Source organism: Phascolarctos cinereus, unplaced genomic scaffold (genome assembly GCF_003287225.1).
Source record: "Phascolarctos cinereus isolate Bilbo 61053 unplaced genomic scaffold, phaCin_HiC Scaffold_726;HRSCAF=1367, whole genome shotgun sequence".
In the NCBI taxonomy this organism is placed as follows: Eukaryota; Metazoa; Chordata; class Mammalia; order Diprotodontia; family Phascolarctidae; genus Phascolarctos; species Phascolarctos cinereus.
In genome coordinates this window covers 312,222,364-312,244,390 of record NW_027556098.1, presented here as the reverse complement: position 1 = coordinate 312,244,390, position 22,027 = coordinate 312,222,364, and the positions used below count along the sequence as shown (strand labels likewise).

The window sequence follows — 22,027 nt, the reverse complement described above, 5'->3', positions numbered from 1 at the left end:
TGTGAGCTCTCTGATTAGTTTAATCAGTACCTGACTTAATGTAATTATGCACTTTTGCGAATTACGAGAAAACTTTGTTGTATTGTTTGAACCTAGTTCTGTGTGACTGGGAAAACTGAACCATCTCTATGTGCCTTTAACTAAAGACTTATGAGGGATTCTGTAATACTTAGGAATTCAGTTTCCTTAATACTACTCTGGAATTTGTGTTATTTAAGAACTTTTGCACCAATTTAGTGAGGTTTTATGAACAAGAGTGGAAATGCATGCAAGCTTTTTAGGGCTCATTTTGGAAATGTTCCTTAGGCAATGTGAGGTTATGTAACATCTTAGGGTACTATAGAACTGGGACTTGTGTTCCTGTGTGTGTTCCATATGAGTTAAGGTTCTTTACAATTAGGTCAGGGGTTTGTGAGAATGTTATTTTGTTATTTGGGTAATATCATACTTGTTTAAAGTTTTGTTACAATTAATAATGTTAAAAGAAAAATGGCTTGTGGTTTATCTTGTCCATGTCATCAGAGAAACATGGCATGACTGAAAAATTTAAGATCCTATATGCACTGTGTTAAAATGGATTCTTTAATATATCTATGTATGTATTGGAGCCTGTGGATTAATGTAAAGTATGCATATTGTTGTTTGCTTTTGTTTACACTATTTAGTGGGGGGATGGGCAGTATGGGTCAGGCTCTTAAAGCAGTCCTCTTCCTTGGATAATTCCTTCTCCAAAAACTAGGGAGTACGAACTCAGGGTGGCTGGCACTAATTCTTCCTTAACCAAGTTCTGCAGGGACTCCAGAAAGAAAACACAGAGGACTCTCCTGAAATCTGTCCGGGATGCCTACCAGTCTCTACCTCTGAGCCTATACCCACTTTCAACCCAGGAGACCCAGTCTTGGTCAAGAAGTACACTGCCTCTGGCCTGGAACCTAAGTGGAAAGGTCCTTACACCGTGATCCTGACCACTCCAACAGCCATAAAGGTGGACTCTATCCCTGTCTGGCTTCATCATTCACAAGTAAAGGCAGCCGGTCCTGAGAAATGGGAAATGATACCTGGTCCAGATCCCCTCAAATTGCGTCTCTTCCGAATATCCCCTTCCTAACCTTTTCCCTTGCTCCTTTTTAATCCCTTGCATTGGACACCCTAATCCCCATGCTCCTTTGCTGAAACCTAAGTGGGCTAACCCCAAATACACCCTCACTCTGTCTGACCTCCTGCCTGGCCCCCATGGCTCTGGCGCCCTCTTCAGTGTTCCAAAACCACCATGCTCCGGCTTCCCTTCCAAACCCTTTCTCTGCCCAAGGTTAAAGGTATGTCAGCCTCCTGAGTACTTTGACCCGACAGCATCTTTTACCCTCATGGCCAACTCTACTCATGTGACTCTTGTATCCCTAATCAACAGTCCCTCCAGTGGCTCACACCCCAGACCTGGGGTTTGTATGCCTGTAAGGGGGAGAAGAAGGAGTGCTCCTCACTGTGTATAAACAGGTCCCTGAGAGGTCCCCTTTGCCCATCCGTCCCATAGGAGGACTGGCCCGCCCACCTAAAATTCTTCCCAATCCTTTGACCCCCACTAGGATCCCCTCCGACTGGCTCAGCACCCCTCAGCCACCTAAGATTCTTCCCGATCCTCTGGCTCCTAGTAGGACCCCTCAGGCTGATCCCCCTCACCCCTCGATTATAAGACTGCTCCGAGCCATCCATAGCGTTGTCAACTCCACCCAGCCTGACCTAGGACCTAGTTGCTGGCTGTGTATGGATGCACCACCCCATACTGTGGGAGTGGCAGTTAATGGTTCTGTTTCCCTAGCCCAGACTCGGAGAATTGTTCGTGGGAACAACCTAAGTTGACCCTCGGGGATGTCCAAGGCAAAGGTCTTACCTCATCCACCTCATCCCTGAAAACTTCTTACTCTCCTGTCTGTAATAGTATTGTGGTTGTTCCAGAATCCTCCTCCTTTTTGTTCAGTGCCATCCAGCCCTTGGTGGGCCTGTCTAGATGGGATTACACAGTGTGTCTCCGCTGCGGTGTTCCTAAAAGAATCTGAGCCTCCATGTATATTAGTCTCCATTATTCCCAGGGTCTCCCTTCTCCAGGGCTGGGAGGGTTGGGAGTACTTCACTCATGAGGGCAGTGTGTCCTACCGAAGCAAGCGAGCCGTTCCCCTCCTCATCCCTATCCTTGTGGGGTTGGGATTAGTGGGATCAACTGCTGTAGGTACCACTGCCCTAGTCCGAGGAGAGGCCAGTTACCAGGAACTTAGTGCTCAGGTCGACGTAGACCTCAGTCATCTGGAGCACCCTATATCCCAACTGGAGAGACAGGTCGCCTCCTTGGCAGAGATGGTTCTGCAGAACCGGAGGGGTCTGGACTTACTGTTTCTCAGGCAAGGCGGCCTTTGTGCCGCCATAGGGGAGGCCTGCTGTTTCTACGCCAATAACTCAGATGTAGTTCAGGAGAGCCTTTCCCTGGTATGGAAAAATATTGCAGACAGGCAGAGGGAACGAGAAAGGAACGAAAATTGGTACCAGAGCCTGTTTCGGACTTCCCCGTGATTAACCACTCTTATTTCTGCCTTGGCCAGGCCTTTGCTCCTCCTTACTATAGCCCTAATTCTTGGCCCTTGTCTGGTTAATCAACTCCTTGACTTTGTTAGATCCCATATTAATTCATTTAAGTTACTGTTAGTCAGAGATCCCTGCTATCAGCCCCTGGCGTCCACCTCCTTTGCACCCTACAATGATGCAGCCCCCGCCACCTCAAGGGTTTGACGTGGTACACAAAAGAAGTGGGGAATGTAATGCAGAACATTATTTTGCCATTTGGGTAGTAGGGCCCTTTGGGCCATGGAAGGCAGAAATTGCTGCTTAATCTTGCCCCAGACCTCTTTTCTCCTAAATCTAAACAATAGTGAAATGTACTCTTGCATAGCTCAGCATAGCCTACCTCCAATGCAAATGGATAAGAAAGCTTGCAATATAATTGCTTTAGATAATTATGTTTATAACCAGAGACCAGGATGTTTGTGTGATCTCTGACCCGTAATAATGGGGTGCTGGGTGCTTGTGCTTGTACTTGCCCCAATTTCTCCCTAGTCTCAGAAAACTGTCTCTGACAACCACCCCAGCCCAAGGACACTGTGCCTAGCAGTTATTCATGCATGGGCCTCAGCACGACCCTTATCTCTCTCCCTGGTACAGCTACACAGAGCTAGGCTGCTCAGGCCCCAGCCCTCAGATCATGGCTCTGGAAGCCTCCCAATTCCTCAGTAAGTTCCTGTGTTGTGAGAAAGCTTTCCCTTGTTGCAGAGCATTCTTTCATCAAGACAGAGGGAGAGGGGTGTCCTTGGCTAGCCCAAGGACTCTTCCTCCTGCCAGACTCCAAAGATCTATCCCCCTCCCTGTCCGGTATACTCCTTGTACTTTCCCATCCATAGCCCCCCAAAGACACCTACACCTTTGGATTACCTCATCAGTGTTCCTCACATTTCTTTCCCATGCTGTTTTCCATATAAACCCTAGCTCGACCCCTGATTGGGGCTGCTTGATTTGGTTGTGCATACCCCTTGCAGCCGTGTGCTAATAAATCCACATTTGAAATTACATCTGGGTCTCACTTGCTAATTTCTTGGTACAACAGTATCATCCTTTATATCTAAATTATGTACTCATTTTGACCTTATCTTGGTATATGTTGTGAGATGCTGCTCTATGCCTAGTCTCTGCCATACTATTTTCACGTTTTCGAAGCAGTTTTTGTCAAATAGTAAGTTCTTATCCCAGAAGCTGGAGTCTTTGGGATTATCAACAGTAGATTACTATAGTCATTGACTACTGTGTCTTGTGTATCTAATTTATTCCACTGATACAACATTCTGTTTCTTAGCTAGTACCAAACGCTTTTGATGATTGCTACTTTATAATAAAGTTTTAGATCTAGTGTGGCTAGGCCACCTTCCCTTGTATTTTTTTTCCCTGTTAATTCACTTGATATTCTTAACCTTTTGTTCTTCCAGATGAATTTTGTTATCATTTTTCCTAGCTCTTTATGGTTTTGGTAGTTTGATTGGTATGACACTGAATAAGTAAATTAATTTAGGTAGAACTGTCATTTTTATTTTGTTAGCTCAGCCTACCCATGAGCAATTAATACCTTTCCAATTATTTAGGTCTGACTTTATTTGTACGAAAACTGTTTTGTAATTGTATTCATATAGTTCCTTAGTTCCTGGGTTTTTCTTGGAAGGTAGACTCCCAAATATTTTATGTTGTCTGTAGTTATTATAAATGGAATTTCTTTGTCTCTAGTTTCTGGGCTTTGATAACAATAAATAGAAATGCCCCAGTGAGACAGACTTTTCTTCTCAACCTTCAAAGTTCTCTTGGGCCATAAAATTATTTCAACACATTCTTTGGTTACTTCTTCCATTCCAGAATTTATTTTGAGGTATTATTTTAAAGTTGTTTGGAGGAGAATTTGGAAGAATTCTGGTGTGTCCCTGCATTTACTTCATCATCATGCTCCTCTTTCTTCCTTTCAGATATCTGTTTCTAAGAACTGTAGGAGAGCATGTCTCCATCACACCTGAGGCTCCAGATACCATCTTGTTGATTACCAGCTTACGTCTCTCTGAGTTATAGGGACCAATAGTGATGGTGATGTAGCAGGATCTGAACCAAAGTTTGGGATGTGGAGGAGCCTTGAGTAATGGCATTTGGATTTTTGTGCCTTTTTCCCTATTCATGCCTATTCCTCCTACATACCAAACATGGCTGAGCAAAAACCTGTCTATCTGTAAAATAGATTAAAATATTACTATACCTGGGTGTTGTCCTTTATTCTCAAAGAGGACCAAAATGACACCACTATGCTAGAGTCCAGTTTCAGTGTGTTCAGCTGTGGATAATCAGACCAACAAGAGCTCAGAATGTTCTACCACAGGTTGAACATAAATAGTCCATGTGAACATTTGGGGTGGATTCTCTATTATGCCTACACCACATTAGTAGTAGGAAGGAAATGATTATTGCTTTAGTGACTACTAAGTCCCAGATACTGTGCTATGGGATTTATAAATATTATCTTATTTGAACCTAACAACAACTCTGAGAGATAGGTGCTTTATTATACCTTTTTACAGTTGAGGAAACTGAGTCAAGCAGAGGTGAAAAGGTGTGCCCAGGGTCACAAAGCTAGTAACTATCTGAGGCTGTCCCAGAACTCAGATCTATCTTGACTCCAGTGGGCCACCTCTCTACCTCTTCCCCCTCTGGTAGTAGTAGTAGTCATTGTTATCCTCATAAACCTAAAGATACATCAGAAATTGTAGCTGGTATGATTCTCCAAATCATTCTGCCTAGGATTAGAGACTCCCTATCATTTGATACTCACAGTCACATAGATCTCTTAAACATTGGGAATCTCATTTATCTCACTTTTTAAAAATCATCCTCTTTCCCTCCAAACCCACGCTTCTTCCAAATGTCCCTTCTTCTGTTGAGGACACCACTGTTCTTCTCATTCATTGAGGGTCACAGCCTTGGTGTCCTCCTCACCTCCTTCCTGTCTTCTCCCACATAGGCAGGCTCTTGTCAATTCTGGAAGGTTCTGCCTCCACAATACTTCTCATTTCCTACCTCTCCCTCCACTCAGGGAGCCTCCACCCTCATTGTGCCCTCATCATCTCTCTTCTGGAATACCTGCCATAGCCTCTCACTGGTCTCATGTCAAGTCTCTCGCCTTCCCATCCACCCTACACTTAGCTGCCAAAGTGTTTTTCCTGGAGGGTAGGTCTGACTATGTTACTCCCTGCTCAAGAAACTTCTGTGGCTCCCTGGTACTTCTAGGATCAAATAGAAATGCCACCATCTTTAAAACACCCTCCGAACCTGGCCCCAACCTCCCAGCCCAGCCTTATCCCCTCACTGTCCTTCATATGTACTCTGTCCAGTCACACAGGCCTTACTCTTCTCATACATGACACTTCTCTCCATCTCCCCTACCTCTGTGTCTTTGCACTGGCTGTACCTCCTGCCTGGAGTGCTGTCCCTCCTCACCTCTGCCTCTTGCCTGCCTTGGCTTCATTCCTGACTCAGCTCAATTCCTCTTCTGGAGGAGGCCAGCCCTGGTTCTCCCCACCTCTCACCTGCTACTGATTCCCCTGAAAATACCTCCATTGGCCTGTTCTCTATCTGTCATCTATAGCTCTTTGCAGGTTGTTTCTCCCATCCCAAGGTGAGCTCCCTGAGGGCAGTGACTGTGGCTTTTCTTTTCACCCCCCAGTGCTCACCACGATGCTGCCACATGGTCACGATAAGAATCGCTCACTGTCCCTTAGCACCTGCTATGTGCCAGACGCTGTGTATGTGCTTTATCATTATGGTCTCACTTGATCCTCACAACAGCTCTCGTAATAATAGCAACATCATGATGATAATTATGATACCAGGAATAATAATAATTGCAGTTAGTATTTCTACAGGCTTCAAGATTTCTAAAGCACTTTCCATAGGTGACCTCACTTGGTCCTCCCAACAACCCTAGGAGGTAGGCAGGTGCTGGGTGGGTAAATAGAGCACTGGACTTGGAGGCAGGAAGACCTGAGTTCTAATCCAGCCTCAGACACTCACTAGCTGTGTGACCTGGGGAAAGCCCCTTAACTCTGCCTGTCCCAGTGTGTTCATTGGTAAAACTGGATTAGAAGCAGTGCCCACCTGCCAGGGCTGAGGATAAAAAGCAGTCATTTTTGTCAAGTGCTTTACAAACCTTCAAGTGCTACAGACACGCTAGTTGTTATTATCCCTATATGACTGATGCGGAAACTGAGGCTGAGAGAGTTTAAGTGACTAGCACAGTGTCCACAGTTAGTAAATGTCTGGCAGGTTTGGAACTCCTGTGTGCCCAGCTCCACCTCTGAGTATCTGCTCTGTCACCAAGATGCCTTAAGCCTTAATGAATGCTTGTTGACTAACTGACTGAGATGTGTTCCTGACTGTAGATCCCCACCTGCAATCCCCCTTCCCACTTGACCTTGCCTCTAGGTTCATATTATTTATATCTAGAATTGACCATACTGCTCCTCTCTTCAAATGTCTTTAGTGCTTTTCTACTTCCTTCTGGGTGAAGCTCAGGCTTCTCCTCCTGGCATTCAAAGCCCTCTACAATCTGGTGCCATCCTACCCTTCCCATCTATTGCGCTTGACTCCACTCCTAGGAGTCTGGGCTCTGGCTAGACTGGACACTGGCGTCCTGAAGACACTAGCTCTTCTCAGCTAACATGCCTTTGCTCATGAGGCCACTAGGTGGTGCAGTCTCTAATCCTAGGCAGAATGATTTGGAGAATCACACCAGCTACAATTTCTGATGTATCTTTAGGTTTATGAGGATAACAATGACTACTACTACTACCAGAGGGGGAAGAGGTAGAGAGGTGGCCCACTGGAGTCAAGATAGATCTGAGTTCTGGGACAGCCTCAGATAGTTACTAGCTTTGTGACCCTGGGCACACCTTTTCACCTCTGCTTGACTCAGTTTCCTCAACTCAGAGGCCACTGCCCACAGAAAGCCTTTCCTGGTCCTAGAGTCAGGAAGACCTGAGTTTCAACCTGTTCTCAGACACTTAGCATCTGGGTGACCCTGGGCAAGGCATTGAATCTGTCTGCCTCAGTTTCTTTATCTGTAAGATGGGGATAATTTAGTGCCTAACTCTTTATATCTCTCCTGCCCTTTGCAGTTCAACTCCTCCAAAAAGGCCTTCTACAACTGGTGCCTCCCCCTCCTCTCCTCACCCTTTCTTATTAACCCCTTGTAGTCTGGCTTCTGAACTCATTCCACTGACACTGCTCTCTCCAAAGTTACTAATGGTCACTTATCCTCCTTTTCCTTGTTCTCTCTGCAGCCTTTGCCATTGCTGATCACTCTCTCCACCTTGATACTCTGGTCCCTCTAGGTTTTCAGGCTACCCTCTCTCCTGGTGTTCCTCTTACCTAGCTGACTGCTCCTTCGCTGTCTCCTTTGCTGCATCCTCATCCAGACCCTGCCCTCTAACCGGAGCTGTCTCTCAGACTTCTGTGCCCAGGGCTCTTCTCTTTTCCCTCTACAGGACTTCACTTGATTATCTCATCAGCTCCCAGGAATTTAATTACTGTCTTCCTGTTTCTCAACTCCACATTTCCTGCCCCTGTCTGTCTGCTGACCTCCAATGTCTGATCTCCAACTGCCTTTCAGACATCTCAATCTAGATGTCCAGTAGACTTCTTAAGTTCAATATGTTCAAAACAGGACTCATCTTTCCCACTATGTGCTCCCCACGTCCTATCTTCACTATGACTATAGAGAACAACACCACCCTCCCATCCCCTTAGCCTCACAACCTAGCAGTCATCCTGGATTCCTCACTATCCTTCATCCCCCACATCCAATCCCCTGGCAAGGTCTCTCAGTTTCACCTTTGAAATATCTCTGTCATAAGCCCCTTCTCTCCTGTCACAGGACTACCACTCTAGCATAGTCCCTCCTTGCCTCATGCCTTGATTTCTTCAATAGCCTGCTGGTGGCTCTGCCTGCCTCAAGTCTCTCCCCACCCTCATCCAGCCACTAAAGGGATTTTCCTAAAGTCCAAGTCTGATCATATCCTTCTGCTACTCCATAAACACTAGTGACTCCCTATTACCTCAGAGAGCAAATTCAAAATGACCTGTTCTGAATTCAAAGCCTTCCATAACCCAGACCCCTTCTACCTCCCTGATTTTCTTAGATCTTTCTCCCCAACACATACTCTTCATTGCAGTGAAGTGGGCCTCCTGCCTGTTCCACCAACAAAACCTTCCATCTCTCAGCTCTGGGCATTCTCTCTGGCTGCTCCCCAAGCCTGGAATGTTTTCCCTTCTCCCCTCTATTGACCTCCCTGGCTTCCTTCAGGTCCCAATACAAACCACACCTTGTACAGGAAGCCTTAGCTAACCACCCTTAATTCCAATGCCTTCACCTTTTATTTCTCATTTATTCTGTATGTACTGTGCTTTGTGTATATTTGTTAGCATGTTCTTTCACCCATTAGATTGTAAGCAGTGACTGTCTTTCACAAAGTCTTTTTGTATCCCCAGTGCTTAGCAGGGTGCCCAGCACATAGCAGGTGCTTAATTAATGTTATTGATTATTCATAAAGCACTTTGTCAACATTTAAGCATTCTAGAAATGCTAGGGTTGAAGATGATGATGATGATGATGATGATGATGATGAAGATGATGATTCTGTGTCCTGTAAGTGGGATGCCTTCCTTCTTTCTCTTTCTATTTACTGCTCCCCATCCTCTACAGCCCATCTCAGAGGCCACTGCCCACAGAAAGCCTTTCCTGGTCCCCTCCTCTGTAACAAGCCTCACTGTGAAATATTGTCCAGGACAGAGTGTCATATACAGTAAGTGCTTAATGTTTGCTGAATTTAATTGAACAGCATTTAATTCTGCACCTTGCTAATCTACTTAGCATATATTATTGATTATTATACTTCTTTGTGCATCTTACCTCCTTGGCATACACAAAGCTCCTTGAGAGCGGGGTCCTGGTTCAATGTAAACATCATATCTCCCTCAGTACTAAGCACAGGACCATTTAAACAGTAAGTGATTAATAAATAACAATAGCAACAAAAATAATAAGAGCTCACATTTGCATAGTGCCTTTTAGGGCAGCTAGGTGGCTCAGTGGACAGAGCACTGTGTCTAGAGTCAGGAAGACCTGAGTTCAAATTCTGCCTCAGATACTTCCTAGCTGTTTGAGCCTAGGCGAGTCACTTAACCTTGCTTGCCTCAGTTTCCTCATCTGTCAAATGAGCTGGAGAAGGAAATGGCAAACTACTCCAGATATCTCTGCCAAGAAAACCCCAAATGTGGTCACAGGGAGTTGGACAGGACTGGAACAACAGAACAAAATCAACAAGATGGTGATTTACATGAGTGAAACACATTACAAGTATTATTTCATTTCATCCTCAGAACATCCCTGGGGAGTAAAAGCTCTTAATGTGCTCACTTTACAGATGATGAAAGTGAGGCAGACAGAGGTTAAGTGACTTGCCCCAGGTCACACATAGTGAGTGTCTGAGTCTGGATGAGAATTCAGGTTTTCCTCCTCCAGGTCTTTTAATTGACTTAATTAGGGTCTGAATAATTATTCAGAAGCTCACTATATCCTGTCTAATATTTTGTTTTATATCTATATCTTTTTTCTTAAAGGCAATCAGGGAAAAGTGACTTGCCCAAGGTCATATGACTAGTAAGCTTCTGAGTCCAGATTTAAACTCAGACACTCCTGACTCAAGGGCCAGTATTCTGTTCACTGTACCATCCAGCTGCCCCATTTGTATGTCATCTTGTGCCTCTCCCCTCACTCTCCCATACACTATCAACCCTTTAGTGCCAAAATTAATGGGGCCTTCTTTTGTCTTCCCAACAACACTGGGCTAGGCACATAGGAGACATTGAGTGAATATTTGTGGTTAAATTGATATGCATAGAATGTGGGCAGATGCACAGAGAGAAGTCTTAGCCACTCTATACCCTCCTCAATACATGGGCCTTGGGTGTTAGTACAGACCTTTAATCCGAGTTCTCTGAGTCCAGGTCAGAGACATCCCCCCAACCTGTCAGTGGGAAACCCCAGGCCTGAATGATCTCCCTGTGGGGAGAGCTCCCTGTGGTTCAAAAAGCTCAGAGGGACCTGGGCTTCCATCAAAGAGGGGCATCCAGCTTTCTTTCTCTTTGCTCTTTCTTTTGCTTGAGAGAGAATGGGTTGAGAAAGGCCCTGAAAGGCTGAGGCTAAACAGGCAATGATGGTTTGTAATCATGGTAACATGTTCCTGGGTTTGTTGAATCTACAGAACTTTGTATTCAGGGATGATTGGGATGGTCTTCTGAGTCTGTGGGTTTGTGTATGACCCTGCACCACTGGCTGCTCTGAGATTCCTTCCTGTAGGGTCCTGGAGAAGCAGGTGAAAGGAAGTCTTCTTGGCTGCCCAGAGACCAGAGAGGATTGTTCTAAACTGGGGGGAAGAACTAGGTTCATAACGCATACCTGCTATGGGATGAAGACACAAATGTTTGCAATGTAGAGAGGAGAAGGGGGCTTTGCTTTGTGCCTGCCCTGCTGACCTGACATGGTGGGACCCATGTGAGAGATTCCAGGGACCTGAGTCAGGGAGAAGTCATTCTGTGTTTCCTTACCACTTGGATGGGACTAGCCACTTTCTATTGGCTGCAGAGCTGGAACAGGCTGTGCCTTGAAAAGTACCAGACTAGGATTCATTCTTTGTCTCTGTCTCTGTCTTCTTGTCTCTCTCTCTCTGTCTTTCTGTCTCTGTCTATCTCTGTCTCTGTCTTCCTGTCTCTCTCTGTGTCTCTCTGTCTCTTTCTCTCCCTTTATTTCCTTCCAGCTATGTCCAGGGGATGTGAAAGTCATATTCACCCATAAGACACAAGTACTAAGAACTGAGCTGTGTAAGGAAGGACTCTTTCCCTCCCCAGTCTAGGCCCTGTGTCCCTCCACAAACAGCCTTAGGGTGTGGGTAGGGGTTATTTCTTGGTCCTTTTCACTTCTTGGCACAGGTTGGGGATTCTCCACTCTACCCAGACCCAAGCCATGGAGACCTTGGAAGGAAGAATCAAGCCCAATGTTGCTGCCAGCCCAGAAGGGAAGCCCTGAGAAGACAGGTGCCTGGGACTTGAGTCTAAGGGGAGCTTTGGACTTGAAACTTGGTGGGATTATACTATGTAGGAACTGGGTTAAGTTATGAACCTGAACTCCCTTTACCCCTCAACTCTCCAGAGACTGAGGTGGCCTTTTTAGGGAGGACCATGTCCTGGGCTTCAGGGAAAGTATCATTCCTACATTTGTTTTCATGACACTGTACAATTAAATATTACTGTATGAAAGCTAACCTGACTATTAAGTGGTTACATGGCATAGGGGCACATAAGAGCCTCTAAAGTTGGGGGAACATCACTGGGGGGGCTTATGCCAATGACAGAGAGGCTGGATGCCCAAAACCCTATTAAAGGTACCAGAGGCCCCTGAGGGGCTGAAAGATAACAGACCTGGCCTTCAGTCAGTGGGGGTCCTGGGTGGTCCCAGTGACAGAAATACTAACCCACAACATAGTTGTGAGACTCCAGTGAAATAATGTATGGAAAGTTACACACTCTAAAGATCTGGGCCAATGCCAATGTCTGAAGGTGTCTTCTGGTTCTAGAAAAAAACCTATGACCCAGGTAGGACCTACCTGGTACCTGAAGGTCAAAGCTGGCTTCATTGTAAAAGGGGCCTGTCTGGAAATAACGTGTGTGCTGGCCAGAGTCAGAGAACTGGACCTGATGGATGATCACGGTCACCTTCCCCTCAGCCATGTCCTCTCTCAGCATCTTTGTCCTCCCTTGGAATGCAGGGGCTTGGACTTCCTCCATCCATGTGGTACATGTGCACAACCAGTGAGCCTCTGACCCACTTCACACCCATTCCCCGAGCATCCATCTTAGGGGAGAGGTGACAGGAGAGCTGGACGTCTTCCCCCACCCAGGCCCGGATGGGCTGGGCCAGAGGGCCAGATACTGTGAATGTGCCTGTGTGGAGAACCAGGGACAAAGAGCAGAGAATCAGAGAACACTGGGGTGGAGGAGTTAATATGGGCTTCAGAGCAGGGGTCAGGGCAGCCCAGGACCAGGAAGCTCTCAATGTGTTCCTGCTCAGGGGCTGCTCTGCTTGTAGCCCCCTTTGGTGAAATCACTTTCCACACTTGGACATACCTGAGAGATGGAGACAACACGTTCTCCCCCTTCACTACCTTGTATATTCAGGGAGCCAGGGCAGCTGATTGAGGGCTGAAAGCTTGGGGTGGAGGCAGGAAGCAACAGCTGCTGTCAGTGGCCCCATGGAGTGCCCCACCCCTGAGGCTGCCCACAGATAACAAAGACCAGGCTTCTGGGCTGCTGTTGGACTTGCCCTCATTCTGTGGCTGTGAAGCTGAGTGTTTTAGAAGGATACTGGGCCAGAGAGTTGTGGGAGACCTCTGTGGGACAGAGCAGTGCAGCACAGTGGGGCAGGAGGAGAGTGATTATGGAAATGTAGGGAGCTTCCAGGGTGTCACTGTAGTGATGGCATCCTGGGTTACTGGGCCTGGAAAGAAAGGATTTGAGCTCAAATATTAGCTCTGCTAGTGACTAGCTGTGTGACTTTGGACAAGTCACTAGACCTTTCTGGGCCTCTGTTTCTTCAGTAAAGTAATAGGATTGAATTTAATAATCTCTGGGGCCTTTTCCAGCTCTAAAACTCTGATTCTATCTTTGTATTAGCTTTAGGACAGCTAGGTGGCACAGTGAATAGAGCACTAGCCTTGGAATCAGAAACACTCATCTTCCTGAGTTCAAATCTGGCCTCAGATGCTTATTACCTGTTTGACTCTGGGCAAGTCACTTAATCCTGTTTGCCTCACTTTCCTCATCTGTAAAATGAGCTAGAGAAGGAAATGGCAAACAAGTCCAGCATCTTTGCCAAGGTTGTATGTGTCATTGTAGAGAATCTCCCTGAAGCTCTTTGGTACAGAGTACACAAAAAAGTTGGGGTTTTTTCCTTTGTCAGAAGGGGGAGAAACAGCTGCCCCCTCAGTGACACATTCTAACTTTCCTATTTTCTTGGGTGGGTCTAAATCAGAAGAGATGGGACCGTTGCATCTGTGGATGACATCTGTTCTGACAACCTCACTCACACACAGGTCAAGAGGGCAGGTCCTAGTGTGGACACCAGCACACTCAGAAGCCTACCCATCAGAGGGAGGCAGGAGGGGGGATTGTTAGTGCTGGGATTAGAAGGCAGAGCTCCTGGGATGCAGATTTCATCAGACACTCATCTCATTGACACTGCTGGTCCTGGGCCTCCTGGAACCCTACCAGAACTTTCTAGCTGAAACCTCCATCCAGGTCCCATCTTCCTAAGTGCCCTGTATGTGGCATCTCCATGAAAAGCTTTCGGTCTTGATCTGGCTTGGCCTGAGGTTTTGCTCCCCTCCTTTCAGTCTTGCTCTTCCTGCCCCAGAGGTGGCTTTCCTTCAGGACCAGGGATTTAAAAAAAAAGCCAATCTTAGTTAGTAACATTCTGATGGCTTTTGTTGATTGCCTGGCTAACTATGGTAGCTCAGGATCCCTGCTCCCAGAAAACAGGGTCACTAGCAGTCTTTTGAAAATTTTTTGAAATTGCCATCAGTGCCTGGAGTGTGAGCTTATATCCCCAAACTCATTTTGGGGAGTGCCTAACAGTCTCCATCAGATATGTGTGCATGGTTCTGAGGTTCCAAGTCCCACAAACTCCCAAGATGTTCTTTGATTGACATGCAGATGTGTCAAGCTAGGGAGCAAGAAAAAAAGCTAGGTGAATCAGGTAGAATCCAAGCTCCTCCCGTTTAGTTATATTTACATAGATACACACATATATATGTGTATCTATACATATATATATAACAGGAACTTGGATGCATATGTATGTATATATATGATGATATTCTATATGTGTGTGTATGTGTATACACATATATATACATATAAAACATTTGATTACATATATATATTTACCAGCCAAAAAAGCATGGATTCTTCATGGATTATATTCCAGGCTGGCAAAAATTCCAAGGTTTTCCTATATTATGAATATTTAATGTGACCTGTTAGCAGAACAGAGAGAAATTTACAGTGCCAAAGTTTAGATGGATCCTCAGAGATATTTAAAGCCCTTCCATATTGCTCTCATAGACTCCTTATATTTTGCACAAGAATATCAAAAGTTTCCATTCTCTTCAAGAGTTGAACTGAACAGTGACTTAGTCTCCCACATTAATGACAAGTTTGACTCCCTGCCTTCAGGGCCCAGTAACATAAGGGCTTGAACTGGATGACATCCCTTCCAACTCCACAGTCCTCTGCTACTACAAATAGTGGTGGAGGTGCCTAGAAGGGGGACAATGACCTTGACATCAGCGACCATGAATTTTGTATCTCTGCTAGTGTTACAACAAAGGCCTTTGAGTGTAATAGAGGCTAAATAAATGTTTCTTAAATTGATGGTTTAATTGAATTGAAATGAGTGGGTAGGGATCTTTGGAGGCCACAGTGGCAGAGACCAAAGTAAACTTACCTGAGCTACGAATACCACAAAGCACAAGGATGAGGTGTATGAGGTATAAACATAGAGTGAGGCTGTTGTACAAAGCTGGCTGGTGATTCCACCTTATGGTCCAGATCATGGCTGACAGAAACCCAACAGGGAGATGCTAAGAACAATTAAGGATGTTGGCAGTGAAGAGCAGGATAATAGAGCCAGAAAACAATTCCCATCGACTTCTTAGCCTTAGGAACCAGGAGTGTTGTCTCAGAGTCTGGGCAACCACACATTGAAGGGCACAGAGCTGTGGTCCAGCTTATGTCCACCCCACCTAATCTCCCTTCCCTCATACAGATCTCTCATGCCAGGCTGGTCCCCACACACCCCATATTCATTTCAACCTCCACAACTCAGCTCACACTATTTTTTCTAACCTATAATGTCCTCCTTGCTCCTTTCTATTTATTCCAATACTTCATGGTCTAACTTAATGGACCACCTACTACCAGAAGGCTTGGTGCATTAACTTCTTGCTCACTGATCTTCTATCTCTGTATTTCTCTTCAGGATCTCAGCAGCTCATGTGGATTCAATGCTTTCCTCTATGCAGAGGCCTCTCAGCTTCACTGATCCATCCCTAACCTCTCTCCTGACCTCTAGTGCCTATTGGACACTCTGAACTGGATGTCCCATAGACATTAAACACAACTTGTCCAAAACTGAAGTCACCTACTCTGTACTGATACTGTGCTAGTTCAGTCCTTTCACTCTTGTCTGACTCTTCCTGACCTCATTTGGGGTTTTCTTAGCAAATGTATTGGAGTAGGTTGCCATTTCCTATTCCTGCTCATTTTTAGATGGGAAATTGAGGCAAACAGGGTTGTGACTTACCCAGAGCTGCACAGCAAGTGTCTAAAGTGGTATTTGAACTCAGGTCTTCCTGCCTCCAGGCACAGCTCTCTATCCCCTGCTACTGACACCTGGCAGCCCCAAAAAGCACTGTGCAAATGCAAGCTATTATTTTTGTGGTTTCTATTATTAGTTGTTACCCACCTGCTGTTTTCATGGCCTTGAGCTTAGAGGTGAGGGAGATACAACGTTTACATTAAACTAGCACCATGCTCTCTGGGAGCTTCCTCTATAGCAAGGAGATAAGACACACAAATAACTATAGTAACCAAAGATACAGAGACTTCCAGTGCAGAGTAAGGCAGGAACTCCCTGAGCCCTCCCAAATTTCCTTCCAAACCCCCTTTCGATGAAGCTTCGGAACCAATTTTGGAGCAGTAAAGAAGCTTATCAGGCCAGCAACAGCATGGAGGGTGAGCAGAAAAGATTTGTCTCATTGGTGTAGGAGAAAGCTTGGTTTTTCTGAGAAAAGGGAACAGAAACAGACCACAAAATGTTCAGTGAGGCCAAGCTCTGGTCAGACTCTGCCCCTGGTAAAAAGCAGCCTTGAGGCAGTGCTCCAGGGGATGAGATGCAGAAAGAGATAAGAATAGAATAGGAAGAAGGGAAAGAGGCAGGAAGGGGAGGAGGGAGGAATGGAAGTGATGGGGTGATGTGACCTGGACCCCTGGGAAAAGACCATGTGTTTGAAAGCAATCCAGTCCCTGAATTTTCCCATACATTTCAATAGCCCAGATCACTGGTGCCTCTGCCCAAGGCAACTGGCCCACCACAGCCCACCTAGATGACCTAATTAGCTTACTTGACATTCCTTTCACTGTCCCTCTGGTCCAACCCCAGACTACTTGCATATACTTACCACTCCTTAATCCCATATAGATCACCAGAATTAGCCTACTTGATATTTCTTTCACGGTGGCACCCAGCCCACCCCAGACTTCTTAACTTTACTTCTTTCCAGATCCTTTCATAGTCCTTTTTGTATATAAGCATCAGTCTCACCCCCATTAAGTTGCAGATTCCCTAAGAATCTTGCCTACTCCTACTGGCAACACAATAAACCTTGTCACTTAACTGGAAGAAGGTTTAAGTGGGTGAATTCTTTCCAGGAGGACACCACCCTGTACTCTGACATTTGGGGGTTCCTAGCAATCCCAAATAGCATTGGAAGGAAGGAAGGAAGGAAGGAAGGAAGGAAGGAAAAAAGGAAGGAAGAAAAAAAGAAAAGGGAAGTAGGAAGGAAGGAAAGGAAAGGAAAGAAGAAAAAGAAGGGAGGAAAGAAAGAAGGAAAGAGAAAAGGAAGGGAAGTGGAAGGAAGGAAGGGAAGAAAGAAAGAAGGAAAGAGAAAAGGAAGGGAAGTGGAAGGAAGGGAAGAAAGAAAGAAAGAAAGAAAGAAAGAAAGAAAGAAAGAAAGAAAGAAAGAAAGAAAGAAAGAAAGAAGAAAGAAAGAAGGAAGGAAAGGAAGGGAAGTAGGAAGGAAGGAAGGGAAGGCAGAGAAGAAAGGATGAAAGAAAAGGAAGGAAGGAAGAAAAGATAGGAAGGAAACAAGTATTTATTCAGCTCCTATTATGTATCAGGCACTGTGATTATGTGTGATTATGTGGCTTTCCAATTATTTTCTCGTTCAATCCTCACAACCATCCTGGGTACTAAATGTTATTATTATTCCTAATTTATGGTTGAGGGAACTGAGGCAAAGAGAAGTTAAATGATTTACCCAGAGTCAGACAGCTAGTAAGTGTGTGAGGTCAGTTTTGAATTCATTTCTTCCTTACTCCAGGCCCAGAACTCTATCCGTTGTGCCATATCAGTACCTGCATGGAAGGAAAACAAAGAATGAAGGAACCAACTCTTTATTAAGTTAACTACTATGTGCCAACCTGAGCAGTTAGGTGGCAGAGTGGATAGAGTGCTGAGTTAGTGGATAGAGACTCATGTTTGTAACTTCAAATTTGCCCTCAAACACTTAATAGCTGTATGACCCTGGGCAATTCACTTTACCCTATTTACCTCAGTTTCCTCATCTGTAAAAATGAGCTGGAGAAGGAAATGGTAAACCACTCTAACATCTTTGCCAAGAAAAGCCCAAGAGTCAGACATGACTGAACAGCAACAACATCATTTCCAGTTGGGTTGAAGGGCAAACCATCTTCATTGAAGGAAAGTGAGCCAAAGAGAGGAGAAAGTACTTCCTCAAGGGCACAGAGCGCCTAAGTATCTGAGCCGGGAGCTTTCCTTCTCAATTGTTTTCTTGTTATTCTTTCCATTTACACTGTTGTGGTCTTTGTGTCTGTTATTTTGCTGCTTCTGCTTACTTCACTTCGGATCAGTTTATGTAAGTCTTCCCACACTTCTCTGCAGTTATCTTACCTTAGCCCACATGAATATTCCATGGCTTCCATTTATTTCAATTTGTTTCACCATTCCCTAACCAGTGGATGTCTAATTCTTTTATTTCCTGCTCTTGGCCATTCTCCAAAATGTTGTCATAAATATTTTGGTACATATGGAGCTTTTTTTTATAACTTACCTACTTGGGCTCTCTGTCCAGCAGTGAGGTTTCTGGGTCAAAGGGTTTACTTATTTGAGTCACTTTCTAGAATTTTGAAGCCAAGACATACCTTGAGCAACAGGCCGTTTACGTGCTTGTCTTTCCATGACCCTTCAAACACCTGTTCTATCATTTTTGTCATCATTACACATTTGCTGAGTGTGAGGTGAAACCTTGGAGTTGTTTTGATTGGCATTTCTCTTATTAGTGATTTGCAACAATGTTCTATAATGTTGATTATAGGTACAATTCTTCTGAATCCCATGGGTTTCTCACTTGCCTGCTCAACCCTGTTATGCTTATAATTCCAAGTATCTCTTGCAGAATCTTGCATTTCCAATCCCTGAGTTTACTCATCCTCCTTTTGGAAGCTGTAGGGATTCCTTCCTGCTTCTCTTTTCTACCATTTCACAGAATGATCCTGATGAAAGTTCTTTTAGTCTTAAAGTGCTCTGTAAAGGGGAGCTCTGAGATGAGAATTGGCAAAGTCCTTAGGGAGAGATCATCTATTCCATCCACTGGCATTAGAGGGAGGATCCTGAGACTCAGCAAGGTCACCTGGGGGTCCAAGGTCACATCATCAGTGAGAGACAGACTTGGAACTTGACCCAAGATTCTCTGTATCAAAAATCAGCTCTCTCTCTCTGATAAATCAAAATGAGAAATTAATCCATACATGGTAAAATTGAGTTTATTTTTCACAGAAGGGTGCTATTGATATAGAAAGTGCAACAGTTAAGGGATTGTTTACCTTATTCCTGCCTTTATTTATCAGGAAACCAAACCTAAGGAAAACCAAGTCCAAGTTTATGTAGCCACAAACAGGCATCTGAAGCATCTGGGTGGTACAGTGGATAGATAACTGGACCCTTAGTTAGGGACAGCTGAGTCCAAATATAGCCTCAAACACCAACTAGCTGTGTGAATTTAGACAAATCTTTCAAGCTCTTGTTTCCTTCAATTTCCTCATTTGTAAAATGGGGATAATAGCCTCTACCTCCCATGGTTGATGTCAAAACAAAACGAGGTGATATTTGTAAAGCCCTTTCCAAACTTAATAAATGCTAGCTATTATTGCTATATAGTGTTACCTGCTTGAAGAGCAAATTAGAAAGACCTAGAAATAGGATGAAAGGGTTGTGGTTTTGGGGTGCTGGGAACCCCAAAATGCAAGGGTGCAGGTCAGGTCTGCCTTGAAAGAATTTGACCACTCAAGCCTTCTAGTCCAAGTAGCTAGCTTATTTGTAACACCAATAGTAGTGGTGGAGACTTCTAATGAGTCTGCCCAATTTGATGGGGGTAAAATTGATACCTTTATATAAAAAAAGACCATGAGAAGATGTGGATGGGAAGAAGGAGTGGCAAGTAGCCTGGGGCCAGGTGCAGCCAATGAAAGGGTCTGGCTGGGATTAAGGAGTATCAAGGAAGCTAATCAAGTAATCAAGGTGGGCTGTGGTAGGCCAGATACCTCAGGCAAAACACCAGGCTGTGGGTTGCTTTCAAAGACATGATCTTTCACTTTTAGGGGTTCAGGTCCCATGACACCATCATTATGATTGGCATTTTGACCAGGGTGCTAACATTCACTGGGCAAGTCACCTTCCTCCACCTCCCCCGAAGCCCTCCACCCCAACCTTCATTTTCAGTTTCTATTATCTTCTCAAATTAGAATGGAAACTCCTTTAGGTCAGGCACTGTCTTTCTTTTCGCTTGAATTTATATTCCCAGCACTTAGTTTCCTGTCTGGCATTTAGTAAGTACTTAATAAATTCTCATATTATTGCTCTATTTTTCCCTGCCTCCCCATATCTAATCCATTACCAAGTCTTGTCCAGTCTACCTTTCTAACATCTTACACGTCCATCTCCTTCTCTGCTCTGATCCTTCCACTACCATCCTGTAGAACTTTATCACCTGGTTGGTGTCCCTATCTCCAGTTTGTCTTCGCTCCACTCTATCCTCCATTGAACTGCCAAATGGATCTTCCTCTAGCTCAGGTGTGATCATGCCAACCCCCAATTCAATAAAATACAGTATCTCCTTATCACTTCCAGAATCAAATAAAAAACTCTATTCACAAAGGTAATAAGCTTTGGGGATATTTTACACAGCCAGGTGCTCTGAGTCCCTATCCAATCCCTGCTGCCCCTCACTTGATTTTCCTTGAAGCCCTAACTAGGAATCCTTCCACCAAGGGGGAAAAGTAGTTGGGACATTGTAGGGTAGGGGTGGGCAGGAACTGGGACTGTTTCTGTACATGAAGAAATAAAGGACCTACAGATCCTGAGGACAAGATTGGTCTTCTCCTGGCCACATGTTTCCCCAGGTATGGCCTAACCCCCAGTGTAGCCACACAGAAAGTCTAGTTGGGAGAGAAAACAGACCTTGGGAGAAGGACAACAAAAAAGCCCCCCACCCCACCCCAAATGGGCAAGCCAGCAGAAGACCTTGAGGAGTGAAGCCCAGTAATAAGTTATTGGACCACTGTAGGGATGAATCATGCCCTCTATGCAGTCAGTCAATCAGCAAGCATTTATTAAGGCCTTGCTAAGTGCTGGACACCAAGCTGAGTGCTGGAAAAACTAATACTAGCAAAAAGAAAGACAATCCCTGCCCTCTAGGAGTTTCCACTGTAATAGGGGAAGATAAAAGAAACTGAAAATGAGGGGCTGGGAAAGGAATGAAGAGGAAGGTGACCTGCCCAGGGGCATGTTGGAGGAGCCTAGGGAGAAATGAATGTTAATACCCTGGGTCAAAATCCCAGTCCTCCCACCCTATTTCTAGATCTTTCTGATTTGCTCTTCAGTCAGGTAACACCAGATATCAACAAAAGCTAGCATTTATATAGTGCTTTAAAGTTGGCAAAAGCCTCACTTGGTCATTGTTTGGGGTTGGATGCCTCAGAGTGAGTGTAAATAGCAATTGTTTCTGTTCTGGCCAGGAACCCTGAGGATCTTCTCCCAGATAGAAATTTTTAGGTTTTTTTTTTAAGTAGACAAACTAGGCCATTTTTTTAATCTCATTTCTTATCTTACCTTAAATCATTGAATGGATGTTGCCTCGGATAAACTGAGACCTGGGAAAGACCTTAGCTTAAAAAGGTCAAGGTCTCCCACTGCATCTGGGGCCATCTCCAGTCATCCTGACCTATGTCTTGCCACTGGACTCAGATGACTCTGGAGGAGAACGTGAGGCTAGTAACTTTGCATAGCCCTGCCTCATTTAAATCCAATTCACTTGCAAATCAAGACCTCACCCTCTTGATGTCACTGGTCTTCTTTGAGAAAGAAGGACAAATAACCACAACAAAGTTGGCAAAGGGCTTTACAAATATCAACTCATTTTTATTCTCACATCAACCATGGGAGGTAACCACTATTATTATCCCCTTATTACAAATGAGGAAAAAAAAGAGACAG

General features: G+C 44.8%; 1 pseudogene across 1 annotated transcript in view; it reads right to left on the bottom strand.

Annotated features, from left to right (window-relative positions):
* Positions 1 to 21,790, bottom strand: part of LOC144458205 (butyrophilin-like protein 8) — a 30,900-nt pseudogene extending 9,110 nt beyond the window's left edge. Inside the window, exons 1-7 of the transcript XR_013487774.1 lie at positions 21,644 to 21,790; positions 18,588 to 19,166; positions 17,775 to 17,871; positions 15,182 to 15,317; positions 14,623 to 14,711; positions 13,945 to 14,100; positions 12,285 to 12,621 (exon numbers count right to left, since the gene is read on the bottom strand). The product of XR_013487774.1 is annotated as a butyrophilin-like protein 8 (transcript). The remainder of the gene's footprint in view (positions 1 to 12,284; positions 12,622 to 13,944; positions 14,101 to 14,622; positions 14,712 to 15,181; positions 15,318 to 17,774; positions 17,872 to 18,587; positions 19,167 to 21,643) is intronic.
* Between the last annotated feature and the right edge of the window lie 237 nt (positions 21,791 to 22,027).